This window comes from Bos javanicus, chromosome 8 (assembly GCF_032452875.1).
Source record: "Bos javanicus breed banteng chromosome 8, ARS-OSU_banteng_1.0, whole genome shotgun sequence".
Classification (NCBI taxonomy): Eukaryota; Metazoa; Chordata; class Mammalia; order Artiodactyla; family Bovidae; genus Bos; species Bos javanicus.
In genome coordinates, this window is record NC_083875.1 from 45,545,968 (window position 1) to 45,566,569 (window position 20,602).

The 20,602-nt window shown below is 42.6% G+C and overlaps 1 protein-coding gene across 7 annotated transcripts in view; it reads left to right on the plus strand.

Annotated features, from left to right (window-relative positions):
- The window catches only part of PIP5K1B (phosphatidylinositol-4-phosphate 5-kinase type 1 beta), a 348,088-nt gene that overhangs the window by 154,923 nt on the left and 172,563 nt on the right, over positions 1–20,602 (plus strand). The gene's annotated exons all lie outside the window — the stretch shown is intronic.

The window sequence follows — 20,602 nt, forward strand, 5'->3', positions numbered from 1 at the left end:
GTGGGTCAGTTAACTTTCTTTGTAATAGCAGGTCATCCACCAGCTGGGGCCATCAGTGATCCATCTTGAGCTGGACCATTGGAAGGCTGGTTTGTTGGGATCAAATCAAGAGCTTCTAAGAAATCTGCTGAGAACAGTCACATCACCTGATGATCCAGAAAGTTTTCTGAATCTGGTGGGAAGCTCCTGTAGGAAGAATCCTGAACTAGGTGTTTATCTGTTGTTAACTCTGACACCAACTTTTATGACCATAGGCAACATCACAATCAATTTAATAACACTCTGAGCTCAAAAGAAAAGGACCAAATGCATAAGCAGCACCCTTAGCCTTTACCCAGCTGGGGCTTCTGGAAATTGCATGTGGGTGAAGCAAGGTTGCTTCCTCCTCCTTCTGGTGTGAGAAATGACTACCCTGTTCTCCTTTCTCAGTATCAGTCTTACTTACATGAAGGGTTGTAATCTAAAGTAGGCAAGATGCAATTACTTAAGTTTTTTAAGGAGCAACTGTAATGGGTGGAAAAAGCAGAAAATGTTGGAATGTAATACATTAACTTTGCAAAACAAATGACTTCGGGTTGGTGACTGCATAGACTGCAAAATGAATGTAATTAGGAAGTAGACTTAGAGAATATTATGTGGGTAAGAGATTTTGGCTATCATCTAGTCAAATGCCTTCATTTTACAGAGGCAGAAACTGATGCTCAGTTACATCACTAACTTTCTCAGTCTCCAGCCACCCTGGCAGCAGAGGGGGCCCCAAACTCAGGTTTTTCTGCCTATTGCTGATCCCAAATGTCTGTTCATATTCAATTGTTAATATGGTGGGCTTTATGAAATGAGGGCAGTAATCATTGTCTGTGAATACTTTTTTCCTCCTATTTTTCTACGTTCAGTGAAAAGGCATTGGTGGTAGAACTAGGAACCTCCAGTCTGGACTTTTCATGTGTCTGGACTTCGCCCTGCATTCCCAGTGTCCAGCTCTAGGTGAGAGGAGGGAGGAGATGGCCTGGGACAGTAGATGGTGGCATGGTGCCATGGAAAGGATCTGGGAGAAGCTTCTCCAGCAACCTGGAGTGTGGTGAATGCTGAAGCATCTTAAGCAGGCAGGGCCCCATGGTAGAGCTTCTCAGGGATGCAGGGGGAGGTACTGGCTGCTGTCAGTCCATCACATTCACCTCAGTGACCAGCAGTCCCCTGGCCAGGGACTCTCCCATTCCATCTCTGTTGCAGCCCTGGTGTCCAGCTGGGTTTTGATAATGTTTCTATTCTAGAGACCTAAGGAGTTTTTCTGGCAGAAGGAAGTAATCCTAGCTTCTGGGATGAGGAAAACCACAGTTATTTGAAAGCCCTTGATGGGAGGGATCCAGAGGCAAGGGAGGAAAAGCCATCAGACATGAATCGAGGGTGCTGCCAACACATGGGAAAGTCCTGAGCTCCTAAAATGGCTAGGGTTTCGTTGTTGTTCAAATGTATGCGGTTCTAAGAGAGTTTTGGAAATGGTTCCATGATTCTAAAAGAGAATGCCATGTAATCCTAGATCTTGAAACATAGAGGTTATTTACATGGGCAAAGAATGTTAAATCCCTACTTGAAACTGCACAGTGTTTTAGACTATCCCCTAACTTTAACCTGATTATTGAGGTTCTTGAAAGATACATAAATAACCTCAGATATTTCTGTCTGTACATTTTAATTGTATAGTCTTTTGTGAAAAATGACCTAGAATTTATCTTTCAGATATGTACTGTTTCTGAACTTCAGTTTATTTACCTATAAAAGGGAAATAATAGGGTTATGGTAAGAAATCAATAATGCAAATAACTTGGCCTTTAATAAACACTTAAAACAATAACAGCGGAATCTAAGGCAGTATTATAGAAGTATGTGTTCATATTTATTTTACGAAAGAAAATTTTCTATTAGGGCCTTTAAATACTTAGAACCAACCTTTTTGTATTAAGGAAACACCTAAATTCCAAATTGTAAAGCTCCATCAGATAAATACTAGCATTAACATTTCAGATCTCTTTGTTAAAAACTCTCTTGGCATTGTTCTTCTGTGGTTTACCAAAAATATGGGCAGCACTACCAAGCAAGTAGTAATAACATTGTTAACAATTGCTGTTACAATCGTTTAACTTAATTGTGAAAGGGGGAATAGCTTCACTCCTCTTTCTTTCAGAAAAGAGCTTGATCATAGGAATTTAAAGAGCAGCCACTTTCTTTTTAATCCTTTGTCAGCATCCATCCCCACTCCAGTACTCTTGCCTGGAAAATCCCATGGATAGAGGAGCCTAGTAGGCTGTAGTCCATGGGGTCACTAAGAGTTGTACACGACTGAGCGACTTCCCTTTCACTTTTCACTTTCATGCATTGGAGAAGGCAATGGCAACCCACTCCAGTGTTCTTGCCTGGAGAATCCCAGGGACGGGGTAGCCTGGTCGGCTGCCGTCTGTGGGGTCACACAGACTCGGACACGACTTAAGTGACTTAGCAGCAGCAGCAGCAGCAGCCATCATTCCTTAGTTCTGACAGCTGCTGGTTCTGTTCTGTAAGGAGCGTTAGGGGCTACCTAGAGCCGAGAGGTAGAAGATTGACGAACAACACGTCTCTAGCAAATGATGCTTTTCATTATCTGTCTATAGAGATTACTGTATTTTCAGTTTGTAAAATTATTTTTGTTTTATGTATGATTCCATCTCATTCAACTTCCCCTTCTTTTCTTGTAAATCTTCGATCCTTGAGCTTTGCCTTTCTATTTCATGAATATTATTTATTTCTGTGAAAAACATATATATGCATATTAGTATTATTTTCCATAAATATTATTTATTCCAGTAACATGTGTTGGGATATGTTATGTGTATCTTATGATATCATATGCTATTGTGTGTGTGTGTGTGTGTGTGTATATATATATATATATATATATATATATATATATATATTCATAAAAGTCCCCTTTGGGCCACTGAAAGAGTTTATCCTGAAAATTAACCTAAGAGGGAAGAAATAAGCTGGAAGAGATTTGAAAGAAGCAAAGCTATTTTTACTTCTTCTAGGCCTGCTTCTATACCATCTATTATTTTTCTCATTTAATCATTTTTTACAGATCAGCAAACTTAGTTATTAAAAACATTATGACTAATACAAATTGAGGCACAAATGGAAAAAAAGAAAAAAACAGTGACTCCCACTTCTGCCACCACCCTAGGAAGAAGTTTCATTTCTGTTTTGTTCTGTTTATTCAAGTAAAGATATAGCAATTAAGCCCTCCTGTTTTATGAAGTTAGAGAATTTACTTCATGAATTAATTAACTGCAGAATAGTGACCAATGGCCCTGCCTACACTACTGAGCTTTGAGAGATAGTGGATTATTTCTCCTCCTTAATACAATCGTCTTTTAAAAGCTGAAGAAGTCAGTGGAGTGAAAGGAAAGGTTTGAGGTCTCTTGAAGTTGATAATAAAAGATGGAACAACAATCTCTTATATACCACTGGTAGTTCCAAAAGTATATTAAGTTTCCCTGCAGGTCTTAGCCTCCCTTAAGAAGTTGCAATTATCCCCTCCCATCCCCTGAAACAGCAACAACAGCAGTGTGTGTGTAAGCGTGGGTGTCTTCATATGCAGCAAGAGCATAAAAGGGTAGGGGTGTAAATGGGGCAGGCGTTAATATCCTCTCAGTGTAGATGGGTCTAATGGAAGGCTGGGAAGGATGGATGAGAGAGTGGAGGTTCCTCAAGGGTTTCTTTTTGGGGGGAAGGGGTTGGTGGTTTGTCCTCTAGCTGCCCTATGGAAAGCTGGTAGACAAGCCTAGATTTTAGTTCTGTTTCTAAAGATTCCAAAATGCCAATACCGCAGTGAAACTTTTCTACTTTGGCCCTACCTAGGAAGCCTTTCCTTCAGGTGCCCATGTCTCTGGGTACCTGAACTGGCAGAGTTCTGTGAAACTCCTGCAAACTCTGGAGGAGTGAGGCTTGGCTTGGCCCTGGCCCTGGCCCGCCTCCACACCTCTGGGCACAGAGAGTGAACCGTGACCTTGCTGGTCAGTGGAAAATACAAATAAAAAAGAGTAGAAGCTGGCTTGATATTGTTTGGAAATAGGCCCACAGAGCCAAGAAACAAGTCGTTAGACTAACCATAGAATTTAGCTGAGCCTGTGCTGAATTGAAAGACCCAGTTGGCAAAGCTGATATCTCTATTTCTAGGTCCAGTTATTATGTCAGATGTGACGATTATGAACATGAACTCAGGTTAAGAGACCTGGGTTTAAAAGCTTTATCACTTCCTCACTGCGTGGCTCTGAATACTTCTTTGTCTTTCTGAACCAGTTTGATCTTAGGTAAATCATTACCTTCTATGTTGAGTAGTTCTGATGATAACATGCACCTAAAGGAGAAAATGTCTCTGACACACTCAGGAGGAAGCCCAGAGGACAGTGAACTCCCAGAAAAATGCCAGCTAACTAATAGAGTGGTGACACGGTCTCAATGTGCCCCGTTTATTCCTCCCTAAATGGAATGAAGCAGAGATTTGGTAAGAAAGATACTACCCTCATGTGCATACAATTCCAGTTCCAGAGACCTGATTGCATCTCACAACAGGATGTAAGACTCTGAAGGGACAGTTAAACACGCACTTTTACAGTTTCTCTGTATCTGTCTCTGAACAGGTGTGTTTCTCAACCTCCCAAACAGCCCCCAGGTGCTGGTATATATTCCTCCAAAAGAATCCCCTGTCCCTACAAGCTGATTATGGAGTACATGTCTTATTTGTTACTGCAAAGAAGCATTTTGAAAATTGTGAATATGGGCATAAATTCTTCTGAAGTACTACTTCAAATTGGAAAAGCTATCTACTGCTGCTGCTAAGTCACTTCAGTCGTGTTCGACTCTGTGCGACCCCATAGACGGCAGCCAACCAGGCTCCCCCTTCCCTGGGATTCTCCAGGCAACAACACTGCAGTGGGTTGCCATTTCCTTCTCCAGTGCGTGAAAGTGAAGTTGCTCAGTCGTGTCTGACTCGTAGCGACCCCATGGACTGCAGCCCACCAGGCTCCTCCATCCATGGGATTTTCCAGGCAAGAGTACTGGAGTGGGGTGCCATTGCCTTCTCCGGGAAAAGCTATCTAGAGAAGTGCAAAATTTTGTTATAGTAAAAAGGAACAAAGAAGAACTATTTGGTAGATGACGAAGAACAGCGGTAGTTGTTGCCCTGTGAGAATCTGAAGTTCAACAATAAAAATACTGAAGAGCAGGGATGGAATCTTATTCTTTTTAGAGTTTCCAGGGAGATTATTTTGTAAATGTAGTTTAACTGATACAATATAATTGAGCATGTTATTAGTGTGTAATGTGTAACCTAAAACAGAAAGAAGAGTATGACATTAAAGGTGCATAATACAGGGAACTCACAAAGAGGGTCTCCCTCTCTAATAATCAGGAAGATGGAAACTAAAACAGCAAGAGTCACAAAAATTAACAGTATTAATGATAACAGTGTTGGTGAAGGTTTGATGCCAAATTCATTCTTCTGTTGATGAGTATACAAACTGATGAAGTCTTTTTTTTTTTTTTAATGAAATTTCTTTTGGAGGGCATTTTGGCAGTACCAACAAAAGAATAAATGTGCATATCCTTTAACTCAGCAGTTCTTTTTCCAGGAATTAATGCTGCAGAAATCTGCAAGAAAGAAATGTTCAAAGTTATTTGAGCAAGGATGTTCATTACAAAATATTTTGCCATTAAAAAGAGAGAATAAGAACCCCAATGTCTACCAGTAGAGTAGTTGAAGCAGTTGTGTTTACATACAAACTATGAAAACCTGTGTAATCATTAAAAGTGAGAATCTGTATAGATAGACATGGAAGGATATTGTGTAAAAAAACACAAAATGCAATAGAGCATGAATAATAAGATTCCATTTAAAAATTTTTTAATGTATATACATATGCTTATATTAATGTTTTCAGTGTGTTATTATAAAGAAAAGATGTGCTGAAGGATAGATACCAAAGAAGTGACAGTAGTTAACTCTGAAGAGGGAGATTGAGAAAGGGTACTTTTGTGTTTTGATTTCTGTAGTTAAGAGTTGTCTGACTTTTGTTCAGTGAGTGTGGGCTATAATTTTTTTTTTTAATTAAGCAATGCTATCTGTACAGACATTTCTCTTTCAGTTTGAGTTATCTCTGAGTCTGCGTCACTTTTCAGCTAAAGACCATTTGGTCGTATGTTCATTGATAAGTGCTTGGAGTATAGGTTCAGCTACGTGTAAAGGCAAGAACCTGAGTAACTGTGACTTAAGCAAAGTTGAAGTTTGTTTCTCTCTCAAGTAACAGTTCAGAGGTAATTTACCACCTCTTCAGAGTCACAGGTGCCCAGGTTTCAATCTTGTTTTTCTGTTGTCCTCAATGTACAGCTTCCAAATAAGATCAATCAGGGCTGCTTAGGCTCTGGCCATCACAGCTGCAGAGAACATTCTCCTCCGTGTTAACTATGTGACTGGGAAGTTGGTCACATCATTTTCTCTCACATCTCAGTGGTCAGAAATGAGACACGTGACTACACCTATCTGCGAGAGAACCTAACAACTACCTAATCCAAGTTTCTTTTACCATATAACAGGGGTTCTCAATCTTATCACTGTTGGCGTTTGGGACTGGCTAACTCTTTGTTGTGGGAACTCTCCAGTGCGTTGTAGGACCAGTATCCCTGGTCTCTATCCAATAGATGTCAGTAACACTCCCTAGTTGTGACAGCTAAAATCGTCTCCAGACACTGTTCCATGTCTTCTAGAGGACGAAAATCAACCCTTACTGAGAAAAACTTCTAAACAAGAGGGGTGAATGGATACTGGGGACAGCTAGCAACATCTGCCATAAGCATTGTGTTGTTTCCCCACAAACAGTGCTTAGCGCTGATGTAATAGCTTCTCTTTAAAATTGACACCCCCCCTTACCAGGAAATATAATACTCGAGACCCGAGGTGTTTCTGATTCTAGGAGGATGAAAATCCAATCCTTTGTTATTTTTATTTATTGAACCTAAATTTGTATTTGCATCAAGTAAATACTGTTTTTGTTTGAATATACAAACAAGTGAAGCTTGTTTCCCGAGTGTTCAGTGTAGCATTGAGGGTACTTGCATTGTGTCACATTTATGATGAATATCTCAGTCTACACTGTAATATTTCTGAAAGACTAATATAGCAGCATTCATAATGCCATTCTGTCCTAAATCAAAAATTTCATCTACAGTTGATGGCATGTCTCTTTTAAGGGCAATTAAGTGTGCATAATTTGCCACTGCTGAACACCTTGAGTATAGTATTTTTCTGTTAATGAGAAATGTTTGCTTAATATGCTTTTCCATTCCAGTGAGAGTATGTGCTTCACTGCCAATCATATAAATGAGGGGAAGATCATTTACAAGAGAACACGAAATTAAGTGCTCTTTGTTCTGCCTTTTCTAGCATATTTAGAGAATCGAACCTTTCTTCAAACAGGTGAATACACTGGGATCTTGTTATAACGGCTGCTTAGCAATAAGGAAAAATTACACAGAAAGTGCATCTGTCTTGGGCTTCTTCCAAAGTTGTTGAGTGCCTAATGTGTCAGAATGACCTTGTTATAAGGCAATTTCACCACATAGAAGGTCCATGCAGGCACAGCGGAGGACATCATTATAATGGTGCTCCAGCATTCTTGTTTTTGAAAATGTCAATGACTGCAGAAATTATATCAGAAAAGTAGTTGCCAGCCATGAAAGTAACAGTACACCCAAAGTATGAAACCACTTGTACTGGGAGAGGAGAGTAGTCGTGTCTAGCTGCTGGGCCAGCAGACACTGTGTGCAGAGACTAATGGAGAGCTGGACCTGGAAGACTCAACGGGGAGCAAAGGAAGATGGGGACAACATTGAAGACGGGAATCGGCGTGGGTTAAGACCAGGAATCACATAGCAAGTTAGCAGGAAAATTCGATTGAAGATGTAGATTTGTGCAAAGACTGTCAAGACTGTGTTGTGCAGCCTAAACAGCAAGTTGTCCACCGGAATTTGTGTTCCCTCTTCCATAGCAAAGCAGGACCTGGAAAGCAGCAGCAAAGCCAGCTCTTCTTGTGTCTTGGTGAGGCCATGTGGTTCATCCTTGCTAATCAACTACGAGTGGCTCATTATCTTGGGGCTTCCCTGGTGGCTCAGTGGTAAAGAATCCGCCTGCCAAACAGGAGACTTGGGTTTGATCCCTGAGTTGGGAAGATCCCCTGGAGAAGGAAATGACAACCCACTCCAGTATTCTTGCCTAGGAGATCCCATGGACAGAGAAGGCTGGCAGGCTACAGTCCATGATGTCGCAAAGAGTTGAGCATTACTTTTAGTGACTCCACAACGACAAAGTGTGCATGTGTGCACACTCACTCATGTCCAACTCTTTGTGGCCCCTGGACTGTAGCCCGCCAGGCTGCTCTGTTCTTGGGATTTCCCAGGCAAGAATACTGGAGTGGGTTGCCATTTCCTGCCCCAGGGGTTCTTCCTGACCCAGGGATCGAACTCAGGTCTCCTGCTTGGCGGGCGGATTCTTTTCCACTGAGCCACCTGGGAAACCCATCTTTAGCTAGAGGATCTGATAATAAATGGATGGCAGACTCCAGTTAGATCATTTGAAGGGAGTTTAAGAAAGGCACTGTTTGCCAAGATGCAGGAGTGAGTAAGGAAACTACAAGGGATAGTGTAGTATCATAAGGCCCATGTCTACCCTGTAAGCTCTCTTAGGCCTGAGAGAAGGGTACAGTTTCTAGGAGTTAGAATAGGAGCCATATGGAGAGGTCCACAAGAAAGGAGAGGAGCCATAACCTTCAGAAGGACACACCAGTCTGAGTCAAACCCTGACATCACTCTCCAGCCTCTCCAATATTCTGTGGAAGCATCCATTGGCCAAACCCAATTAGAAGCCAGAAGGGTAGGAAGTGCTTTAATGCAGTTGTACAGGGAATGTCCCAGGACACAGAGTTGAATGAAGAAAGGCTGAGGAGCAGACCTGGGGTAAATATCCTGCACGATGACCTCTGGCAAAGGTAGTCAGAAGTGGAGAGTGGGTGTTCCTGCACCATTCCTGCTTCTCCTGTCAGCCAGCTGCAGGATTTGGAGACCCTAGGGGAGGACAGGGCCATAAGAATGCAGGATGCCACTCAACAGAGGGAAGCAGAGCCCCAGTAAGGGACATACCCAGTAGACTGTGCCTGACTGAGAAATCAACTTGTGTTGAATGAAGACACCAGATTTCAGGGGTGTGTTTGCTTGTTTGTTTGTTTTACTGACATTAGCATCTGGGAGTTTATGTATTTTGCAATTAGCACTAGTAGGAATTAGATTGTAGAAAATTTGAAGACCAAACAAGGAATCGAGGTCCACTTTTACACATAGTCGGGGGAAAAGATGAAGGTTTTTATGCTGGGGGTGATAATAAAAACAAAACAAAAAGCTCGAGAATGATGACTCTGACTGTCTTACGACAAATGGAAAGGAACACAGTGAGAAACCAATTGATGCCACTGACCATAACCTCACTTTTAAAAAAATCAGTTGCTTACTTACTCACTTATTTTTGACTGTGCTGGGTCTTGTCGCTGCACAGACTTTTCTCTAGTTGCAGAGCGTAGGGGGCTACTCTCTAGTTGTGGTGCTCGGGCTTCTCATTTCAGTGACTTCTTTTGTTGCAGACGGAGCACAGGCTCTAGAGCCCATGGGCTTCAGTAGCTGTGGCACCTTAACTCATACGTTGCAGCTCCTGCGCTCCAGAGCACGGGATCAATAGTTGTGGTGCACAGACCTAGTTGCTCTGTGGCATGTGGGATCCTCTCAGGTCAGGGAACAAGTCGTGTCTCCTGCATTGGCAGGCAGATTCTTAGATTCTTTACCACTGAGCCACCAGGGAAACTGCCCACCCCCCCACATTTTATCAGCAGGATCTGTGAATTAGTTGAGGATACTACAGGCTGAAAGGGTGCAAGACTTTTTAATTACATTGCAAGGTCGGGTGCCAGTCCACCATAAGGAACTTGGGGAAGGAAGTGGTCTAAGACCAGTTCAGTAATCCCCACAGTCTGTGAAAGAGCTTAGCTGGCCCACGCGAAATGCAGAGACTGGAAAAGGAATTTTGGAGTGATTGTTGATATGTCATGAGTTACTCGCACAGTGGGGCAGGTATTAGGGGAGGGTTGGCCTGTCATCTTAGGCCTAAGTGCAGGGGGCTTCGGTGAGACCCCTAGGCATGTGATACAACCCCTGCAGCCTGGAGGATGCCGTGGACTGTAGTATTTTCTGGGAAATTGAAAGAACAAGAGAATTGTTGGTCAGCTGCTCTGATGGTAGCGAAGCTAAGAGAGGGTTCTTAGGGAGGGTGGGGGACTGTTTGTTGATTCCCATGGTTTCAGGATAAGTGATATGTGACCAGTTGAGGGCACTGAACTAGAGATAAAGCTGCTGTGTGGTCATCACTGAACCTGTTCAAGGAAGGCCCTGGAGGAACAATGTGGACTTAGCAGCCAGAGGAGATGAGTTCTTCCCCTAAAGGGGAAATGCAGCTGTCATTTGGAGGGTGATTGTCGATCCTATGAAAGCAACCCACAATAGAGAGAGAGCTACATATATACCCGGTGAGCCTTGAATGCCTGGGGCATCTTAGAACTGTACCCCTCTCCTCAAGTAAGACCTTTTCTGCTTCCTCTGGCAATCAGTCAGAATAGAGAAAAAGCTCCCCACTACCTTTCCCACTGCTGGTGACCAGCTTATGCCAGGGCAGGTGGGGGAAGGGGAGATGGTTACTAACAGTATACTTAAGGCTTTTATTAATGAGTGGGCTAGACATACCAGGTATCTGCATGAGACCATTTTTTACTAATCTGTGAATATATATGAACAGAGGACAGACTATTTTATTCTGGGAGTCACCAGAGGGGTCATAGACTTGCCTGAAATTTCATCCTTAGGGCAAGGGAGGACCTGACCCCAGAATAAATTTAGGGGGACAGTGGGTGACAAAAAAAAATTGATTATGATTACACTTCATAAGAGTATGGGCTTCCCTGGTAGCTCAGACAGTAAAGAATCCACCTGCAATGCAGGGGACCTGGGTTTGATCCTGGGTTGGGAAGATCATCTGGAGGAGGGCATGGCAACCCACTCCAGTATTCTTGCCTGGAGAATCCCCATGGACAGAGGAGCCTGGTGGGCTGCAGTCCATGGAGTCGCAAAGAGTCAGACACATCTGAGTGACTAAACACACAGCACACAAAGTTATTATGAAGTACTGGTTATTTCCTGTGCTGACTATTGTCATGGGCTTCCCTGGTGGCTCAGCTGGTAAAGAACCTGCCTGCAATGCAGGAGACCCTGGTTTGATTCCTGGGTCAGGAAGATCCACTGGAGAAGGAATAGGCTACCCACTCCAATATTCTTGGGTTTCCCTGGTGGCTCAGCTGGTAACGAGTCTCCCTGCAAGGCAGGAGACCTGGATTCAATCCCTGTGTTGGGAAGATCTCCTGGAGAAGGGAAAGGCTACCCACTGCAGTATTCTGATCTGGAGAGTTCCATAGACTGTACAGTCCATGGGGTCACAGAGAGTCGGACACGACTGAATGACTTTCCCTTTCACTTTCATAACAGTATAATAGTTACATGGGTTTATAGCATGAAGGCTTTGTCCTAAAGAAAATAAGATTTTTAAAAATGTTGTCACTAAGTCATGTTTGACTTTTTTATGACCCCACAAGGTTCCTCTGTCTATGGTATTTACCAGGCAAGAATACTTAAGTGGGTTGCCATTTGCTAATCCAGGAGATCTTCCCAGTGCAGGAATCAAACCCATTTTCTGCATTGGCAGGTAAATTCTTTACCACTGAGCCACCAGGGAAGAAGCCATTTTAAAATAGCAAATCCCAAAGATGCCTTTGTCATCATTCAAAATGTATTTATAAACATAGTAAAGATGCTTTCATGGAAGGACATTTCCATTCTTACCTGTAACACAAAATTTAGAAAATCTGAGAAGTACAAGACTTGAAAGTAAGTCACCCAACATCCCACAAGCCAGAGATAATCACACAATTTGATATATTTCCTTCCTGTCTTGCTTTCCTCTGTGGGTGTGTATAAAACATTTGCGAGCTTTTCAAATTTTGTTGTATGTATTTTATATCTTGCTTTCTTAATGTAATATTTTTTAAAGTTATAGAACATTTTTAAAAATATGGTTTAAATAAAGGCATAAATTGACTAGAGTTTATCAAATAATTTTGTCAAATATTCTTGACCTGTACTTGGACTTTTTTTTTCATAATTTTATTCATTTTTCCCTGTGCTGAGTCTTTGTTGCTTGGCAGGCTTTTCTCTACTTGCAGTGAGCAAGGTGGTTGTAGTTCATGGGCTTCAAGTTGCTGTGGCAAGTTGCTCTTCTCTTTCCCAAGATTATTCATTCAGCCCTTTGGGTTTCAATACCATTTATATGCTGAAAACACTCAAATTTAAAATTTCAGCCCAAACCTTTGTTCTAAGCTCCAGATTTGTACCTTGACATCATTTGGATGTCTCACCGGCATCTCACGTGGAACTCAATCTGCCCCCCAAAATGTGTTCCTCCCTCAGTCTTCCCAACTCAGTAAAGCAACCTCAGTCCTCTCCACTGCTCAAGGAAAACACTAGAAGGCTTTCCAGTACTCTTCTCTCCCTCATTTCTAGCTTATGGCAAGTTCTGTTTATTTCCCTTCAAAATATATACAAATTCCACTCTTCTTTCCATCTTCTTGTTCATCACCCTACTCTTAAGACATCCACATCTCAATGTGAACCATGACACATGCATGTGTGCTAAGTTGTTCCAATCGTGTCCAACTCTTCATGACCCTTCCCAGGCGCCTCTGCCCCTGGGATTCTCCAGGCAAGAATACTGGAGTGGGTTGTCATGCCCTCCTCCAGGGGATCTTCCCGACCCAGCAATCAAACCCATGAACCATGACACTTGCCTCCTAATCACTTTTCCTCATATATTCTCTCTAGTCTGTTCTCCACATGGCAGCCAGAGTGAAGTTTTTCAGGTTAGACTATAACTCTTTCCTTATGGAAACACATCAGATCCTTAGCAGGATCTATGAGGCTCAGCCCTAGATTTAGCTCATCTTTGCAGCCTCCAATTCTGATGCTCTCTTTGATGCTCACCTTAATTTATCTACAGTGATTTGCTTTCAGTTTCTTGAACTGCTATTTCTGTATGCCTGGAAATTGATTCCCCTGACCTCCTAATATAACTTTCAATTCTTTGAGGGCAAGCACTCAGGCCAGGTCATTTCTGTATCCCCAGTTTGTAGATGAGTGCCTGGCACGTGATGGGCATACAGCCAGCGTCTGTTGATATGACCTGCCAACTGGCTCTCACCTTTCATGTCTCAGACTGTGTATGCTTCCTGTTAGACCTTTCCTAACTCTCCCCCATTCTAAAGTGGCTCTCCTCACTTTTGGCCTAATCACATCACCCTGTTATTTGTATCACTGCCTATTATGAATGCTTATCTTTAATATCTCTTTTACTCACTAACCTAGAAACTCTGATGAGAGCAAGAACAGGACCTTTTTTTTTTTTTTTTTTTTTGATTTATGCTTTCCCCAACATCTAGCATAGTGCTTAGGTCACAGAAAATTCTCAGATCTTTGAGAATGAAGATCTAAATGAATGAACAGCATGTGACTGAATGGAGTTCTAAGGGGAGCTCTTCTCTTTACTTAGGCAACACTGGAAAAAATTCTCAAGTCTATCCTGAAATAGAGGGTAGAATATAGAATCATGGGTCCCCAAAAGACAACCATGCCCTAATCCCTAGAGCCTGTTATATGGCACTTTATATGGCAAAGGGGACTTTGCAGGTGTGATTAAGTTAAAGATCTTGTGATGGGAAAGTGATCTTGAACTATCCAGATGGGCCCAGTGCAATCACAGAGGTTCTTGTAAGAGAGAGGCTAGAGAGTCAGAGCGGAAAAGGCAATGGCATCCCACTCCAGTACTCTTGCCTGGACAAACCCATGGACAGAGGAGCCTGGTAGGCTGCAGTCTATGGGGTCGCTAGGAGTCGGACACACTGAGCGACTTCACTTTCACTTTTCACTTTCACGCATTGGAGAAGGAAATGGCAACCCACTCCAGTGTTCTTGCCTGGAGAATCCCAAGGATTGGGGAGCCTGGTGGGCTGCCGTCTCTGGGGTCGCACAGAGTCGGACACGACTGAAGCGACTTAGCAGCAGCAGCAGAGAGTCAGAGTCAGAGGAAGAGATTAAGACAAAAGCAGAGGGGGAACAGAGAGAGATTAAGAGAGATTTGAAGATGCTGCTCTTATGAAGATGGAGGGGACCACAAGGCAAGGAAGAAGGGACAGAGCCCTCCCAACACCTTGATTTTAGGACTTCTGATCTCCTAAACTGTGAGATAATACATTGTGTTGTTGAAAGACATGAAGTTTGTGGTCATTTATACAGCAGCAGTAGAAAACCAAATCAAGGAGGGACTGGAGAAATGGGTTGAGGAACCCATAGCAAGAGTTGGTCCCACCTCCTTTCAGAAGACATTCTGCTTGCCTGTCAACAAACTATCCCATTTCCATAGTCCTACAGTCAGTTTTGTGAAATCTGTCCTTTTTTTCTTAATTCTCTCATTGGGACAAATAAGAAATCTCTGCTTTCTTTCCTGAGTTCAGGTTCAGAAACAGGAGAGAGAACCCAGAACTGGACTTGAGCTGTGGCAATGAAGGAGAGCGGCAGGGTCTCCCCAGCCAGACAAGGGTTGTTTTCTCTCGTTCTTTAGAGGTGTTGTGCTCAGTCACTTCAGGCATGTCTGATTCTTTGCAACCCCATGGACTGTAACCCACCATGGACTGTAATCCTCTGTCCATGGAATTCTCCAGGCAAGAATACTAGAAGGATGCCCTCCTCCTGAAGATCTTCCCAATGCGCAGGAATAGAACCCAAGTCTTCTGCATCTCCTGCATTACAGGTGGATTTTTTTTTACTGCTAAGCCATGAGCCATGGGGGACGCCCCCTTTAGAAGTGTTACTGAACCATTTTCTAACATCCTGGTTTAAGGTGCTTGTCAGTGTACATCTCTGATTTAGAATTAATCTCCACATTTGTGGTTTTGGGAAAATATATCTTGTGAGAAAAAGAGAAAGCATTGGACCTCCTCCTTGGGGAAAATGCACACAGCAGAAAATTTCACATGCAGTTGTTCGGGGTCCATGGACCTGTAAGGTTATCTTGCTCAAAGGATAGAGTGTGTGTTTAGAATCTTTTAAAAAGATGTTTGTTTGTTTGTTAGTTTGGCGGTGTCGAGTCTTAGTTGTGGCACACAGGCTCGGTAGTTGTGGCGCATGGGCTTAATTGCCCACAGTATGTGGGATCTTAGTTCCCTAACCAGGGATTGAACCCATGTCCCCTGCATTGCAAGGCGGATTCTTAACCACTGGACCACCAGGAAAGTCCCTAGAATCTTTTATATGTTAGGATGCAGGACTCAGTGTGAGGCTGGGAAGGAGGCTTCCATGTCAAGCTAAGATATTCGGAGTTAATCCTGTGGTGAGGATACTACACACCCGTTAGTTTTCAAGCAAGGTGGTGACAAGATTAGATCTGTACTTAAAAATCACTCTGAGATAGGGACTTTGTGAAAGTCATGTATACTCTGCTATATTTAAAATGGATAACCAGCAAGGACCTACTATGTAGTACAGGGAACTCTGCTCAGTGTTATGTGGCAGCCTGGGTGGGAGAGGGGTTTAGGAGAGGATGGATACATCTATATGCATGGCTGAGTCCCTTCACTGTTTACCTGAAACTATCACAACATTGTTAAATGGCTATACCCCAATCCAATACAAAATAAAAAGTTTGAACTTTGGGAGAAAAAAATCACTCTGGCATCATGTATATTGTCTATAATCCTATAATTAGGCCATCAGATCACCTGAGGTGGGGAGAAATGTTGACTTGAGATGTTTTAGTACTTGCTTTTAAAACCAGTGATATCAGATTGCATATTAAGTGATCTAATTTCATAGAAAATATGCTGTAGAAAGCAGTTTCCTGTAACCAATGTAAAATCATTAAAATCTTACCATTGTCAGGATCATTGCTCCCCTAATAGCAGGTTTGCATGGACGTTTAGTCTCATTGATAGTAATCATCATTATCATCTCTTTGTTCAAGTACTTCTCAGCTTCAGTCAGATCCATCTCCTGCACAGAGAATGGAGGCCGGTAAAGCAGTACACACTGGTAGGACATTGAACTGGTGCCTTGTAGACCAGAGTATCATTCGTGGCGTTATCACATACTTGGCCAAGGAATTTAGGTCAAGTTAATCTCTCGAAGTTTCTTTATAAAATGGGCATTAAAGCCCTACCTACCTACATAACAATTGTGACAATCAAATGCAGTCATTAGAAGGTAGTATTGTAAAAACCATAGCATATTATCTAATACAAGCTGACATTAATTTTCCTTTTAGTATTACCATCATCCCTGAACAGATTTGGGTAGTAAAGAGCCATGAATGTAAATATATGCGATTTGCTTTTGTGGTATTAGCTGGTTCTTTCTCCAAATATCACATGCTTTAGAGGTGTTTGTAATATCCATACAATATGTTGCCTCTACTTAGCCCTTGAAAAGTCCTGAATTAAACGTAGACTCTGTTTGTCTGTATTCTGAAATCTGAACCTATGTGTTTCCGTGACGCTAGTAGTAAAGAATCTACCTGTCAATGCAGGGGTTTCAAGAGATGTGAGTTTTGATCCCTGGGTTGGGAAGATCCCCTGGAGGAGGAAATGGCACCCCATTCTATTATTCTTGCCTGGAGAATCCCATGGACAGAGGAGCCTGGTGGTCTACAGTCTATGAGGCTGCAAAGAGTCAGACACCACCGAGCACAGAGGGGAAATAGTTACATATCAATGTGTTTGCTGCTGCTACTGCTGCTAAGTCGCTTCAGTCGTGTCCGACTCTGTGCGACCCCATAGACGGTAGCCCACCAGGCTCCCCCGTCCCTGGGATTCTCCAGGCAAGAACACTGGAGTGGGCTGCCATTTCCTCCTCCGATGCATGAAAGTGAAACGTGAAAGTGAAGTTGCTCAGTGTGTCCTACTCTTAGCGACCCCATGGACTGCAGCCCACCAGGCTCCTCCATCCATGGGATTCTCCAGGCAAGAGTACTGGAGTGGGGTGCCATCAACATGTTTAGAGCATATGCAAAGCCACACAGAAAATTGGATGGACCACGTGTGTGTGTGTTTGAAGCTGCTAACTCATCGAATTTACAAGCAAAGAACTGCTGGTTCTAGAAGAGAAACCTGCAGTACACAGAGCAGGTTCTTAGTCATCATGATTTACTGGTCTGCTAATCAGAAACCCTCCCATTAGCATTTCTAAGTGTTTTTGTAACTTTAAAACACATCTTGCTCAAGAGTGACTGTGTCAGAAAATACTGTTCTTTCTCCCATCTTGGTCCCTGTGCCTAATGTCCAATAGGAAAATGTCAGATGATGCGGCCATTATTGCTGGTGACTTAGAAAACCACATGCCACAGTGCAATCAGACATATCCATGAAATAGTCAGGATGCTTTTTAATTATACCCAATGCATCTATGCTAAAGCATTTAATTTTACACAGAGATGGGGAGGAAGAAACCCTGAGGTAGCCAGAGGTAGCCATCCTCCCCGGCAGCAAAATATCTCCTTTTGTTTGTACCTCTCCATGTTATTAGTAGTGACTTTAACAGAGATGTTCATACCGGTTTACCAGGTGGTTTACAGGTTTCTTTTAGGCTCACCCATGATTGAGTATGATTAGTAGCAAATAAAATATTTTATCCCTATTTCATCAAAAGGCATGGCTCCCACAGAGCTGCTTCCTTTGCTGAGGTCAGCCAGGCTTAAAAGAGAGCTTCTAACTTTGGTTCTAGACTCATTTTGAAAAAAAGAGACAGGGAAGTGGCATGGGCTTTGCAGGCAGACTCTGCCATGTGCTAACAATGTGAGAGAGGCAGTCATATAACCTTGCTCAGCTTTAAATCCCCCTGTAAAATGGGTGTGATTCTCCCTCTCTTTGGTGTCCTTGAAAGGGTTAAATGAGGTCAGAGATTCTGATGTTAGAGGCAGCACAGTACTTGTTTATAACCTGGATCTGGACTGTGGAGCCAAACTTGCCAGGTACAAGTCCCAGCTCCACCTCTTTGCTAGCCACGTGACCTCGCGTAAGTAACTACACCTACTTGAATCAGTAAAATGAGGGGGGTTCAGGATTGGGAACACGTGTACACCCGTGGCGGATTCATGTTGATGTATGGCAAAACCAATACAATATTGTAAAGTAATTAGCCTCTAATTAAAATAAATAAATTTAAATTAAAAAAAAGAAGATAATAATAGTACCTACCTCACAGGGTTATTGTGAGGATAGAAGAGTTAATATAACCAAAAGCATTTAGAATAGTGATTGCCTCATAGAGTGTTTTCAGTAAACACTCTTTAAGTATATGCCATAATTATGATTGATTGTGATTATTATTGTTGTTATCCATATGTCAAGTCCCTGGCACAAATAGTTGATAAAAAACATTCACTTTTATTAAGACTTCTCTTATTTCTATCTTCAGAGAACTTGAATTTTAAGGAGCATGAAAAGAAAGTAATAGTATTGTTATAAGTCTGATTTTTTTATTTAAACAGATGTCAGTGAGCTCCTTTCCAAAATCTTATTCCTTCAGGAACTCAAAATTCAATCTTATACCATAGGAGAAAAAAGTTTCTTGATGCTCCTTAGAGCAAGAGCAAATTTTTGAGCCTCACTGCAGACTTTCCGAGTCAGAAATTCTGGAGATGCAATCCATAAGTCACTTTGGTTCTCGTTTTTCAGTGCTTGCTGACATTTTTTTTTTTAAGATTTGTTCTTTAGAGCAGTTTTAGGTTAACAAAAAACTTGAGAGGAAGATACAGAAATTTCCCATCACCCCCTGTACCCACACATGCACAGCCTGCCCATTGTCAACATCCCCCACCAGAGTGGTTCACTGTTACAACTGATGAACCTACATGGACACATCATAATCACCCAAGTCCACAGTTTATATTCTGGCTCACTTTTGATGGAGTACATTTTATGGGTTTAGACAAATTCATAATTATGTGTATCCATCATAAAAGTGGACTTCCCAGGTGGCTCAGTGGTAAAGAACCCGCCTGACAATGCAGGAGACTCAAGGGATGTGGGTTCGACAAGAGCTCTTCCTGGGTCAGGAAGAGCCCCTGGAGAAGGAAGTGGCAACCCACTCCAGTATTCTTGCCTGGAAAAGCCCATGGACAGAGAAGCCTGGTGGGCTATAGTCCATGGAGTCACAAAGAAACACGAAGAAGCGTGCATGACACACCATCATAAAGGAATTGTGCAGAGTGCTTTCCCTGCCCCGAAAATCCTCTGTGCTCCACTTCCCCTCCACAACCCCCAGGCAAGCACTGATCTTCTTACCGTCTCCATAGTTGTGCTTTTGGTCCATTTTAACAAATGACCCAGTGATTCTCAGACTTTCTAACATTTGCAAATACCAGATATAGACTGCTGCAACTTTGACCACCTTCTGTTACTGGGGGTGGGATAAGACTGCTGCTGCTAAGTCGCTTCAGTCGTGTCTGACTCTGTGTGACCCCATAGACGGCAGCCCACCAGGCTCCCCTGTTCCTGGGATTCTCCAGGCAAGAACACTGGAGTGGGTTGCCATTTCCTTCTCCAGTGCATGAAAGTGAAAAGTGAAAGTGAAGATGCTCAGTCGTGTCTGACTCTTAGCGACCCCATGGACCGCAGCCTACCAGGCTCCTCCGTTCATGGGATTGTCCAGGCAAGAGTACTGGAGTGGAGTGCCATTGCTTTCTCCGGGATAAGACTGACGGGTGGTTAACAAGGAATTGGGCATTCCATGTTTCACATGCGTTCCAGTCCAAGAAGCACACTAAATGACTGAATTAAGCAGAAATACAGGTTATTTCTGGAAGCAGAGTCAGGGGTGTGGTAAAGGGAAGGAAAAACAGTTTGAGAGTGTGTGCTTCTGTTGATAGACCTGGAATAGAAAGTTTCAGACTGTACGTGTCTTCTGGAAATGCTGATGTCACGTCCTGTGCCATATTGCCCTGTGTGATGGATAGGAGAAGAGAAACCTTTTGAATTTTTATGTGAGGTTAAAATGAGAAAAATTCATTTCAGCCTTCAGAAGTCAGAGCTATCAGTACAAAAGGTCACTGATGCCAACTGGTGGCATTGCTGAGCTCGCAGTGGGAAGATTAAAATAGCAGCTTTTTGTTTTTGAAGCACTAGTTGCACTATTTGGGCTTGACTCTCAGTCTTTTGCCATCTTGCTGCTCTGGGATCGTAAGTAAAAAGGCATATGTAAAGAAGAAAAGCTCCAGGATGTTCTCTTAACTGCACGGAAGGGGATAGATATTATAGTTGTCCTCACACTAAGGCTGGTATAATATTTGCAGTGAAATAAGCAGTGCGATTGAACGATGACTCCATGGGAT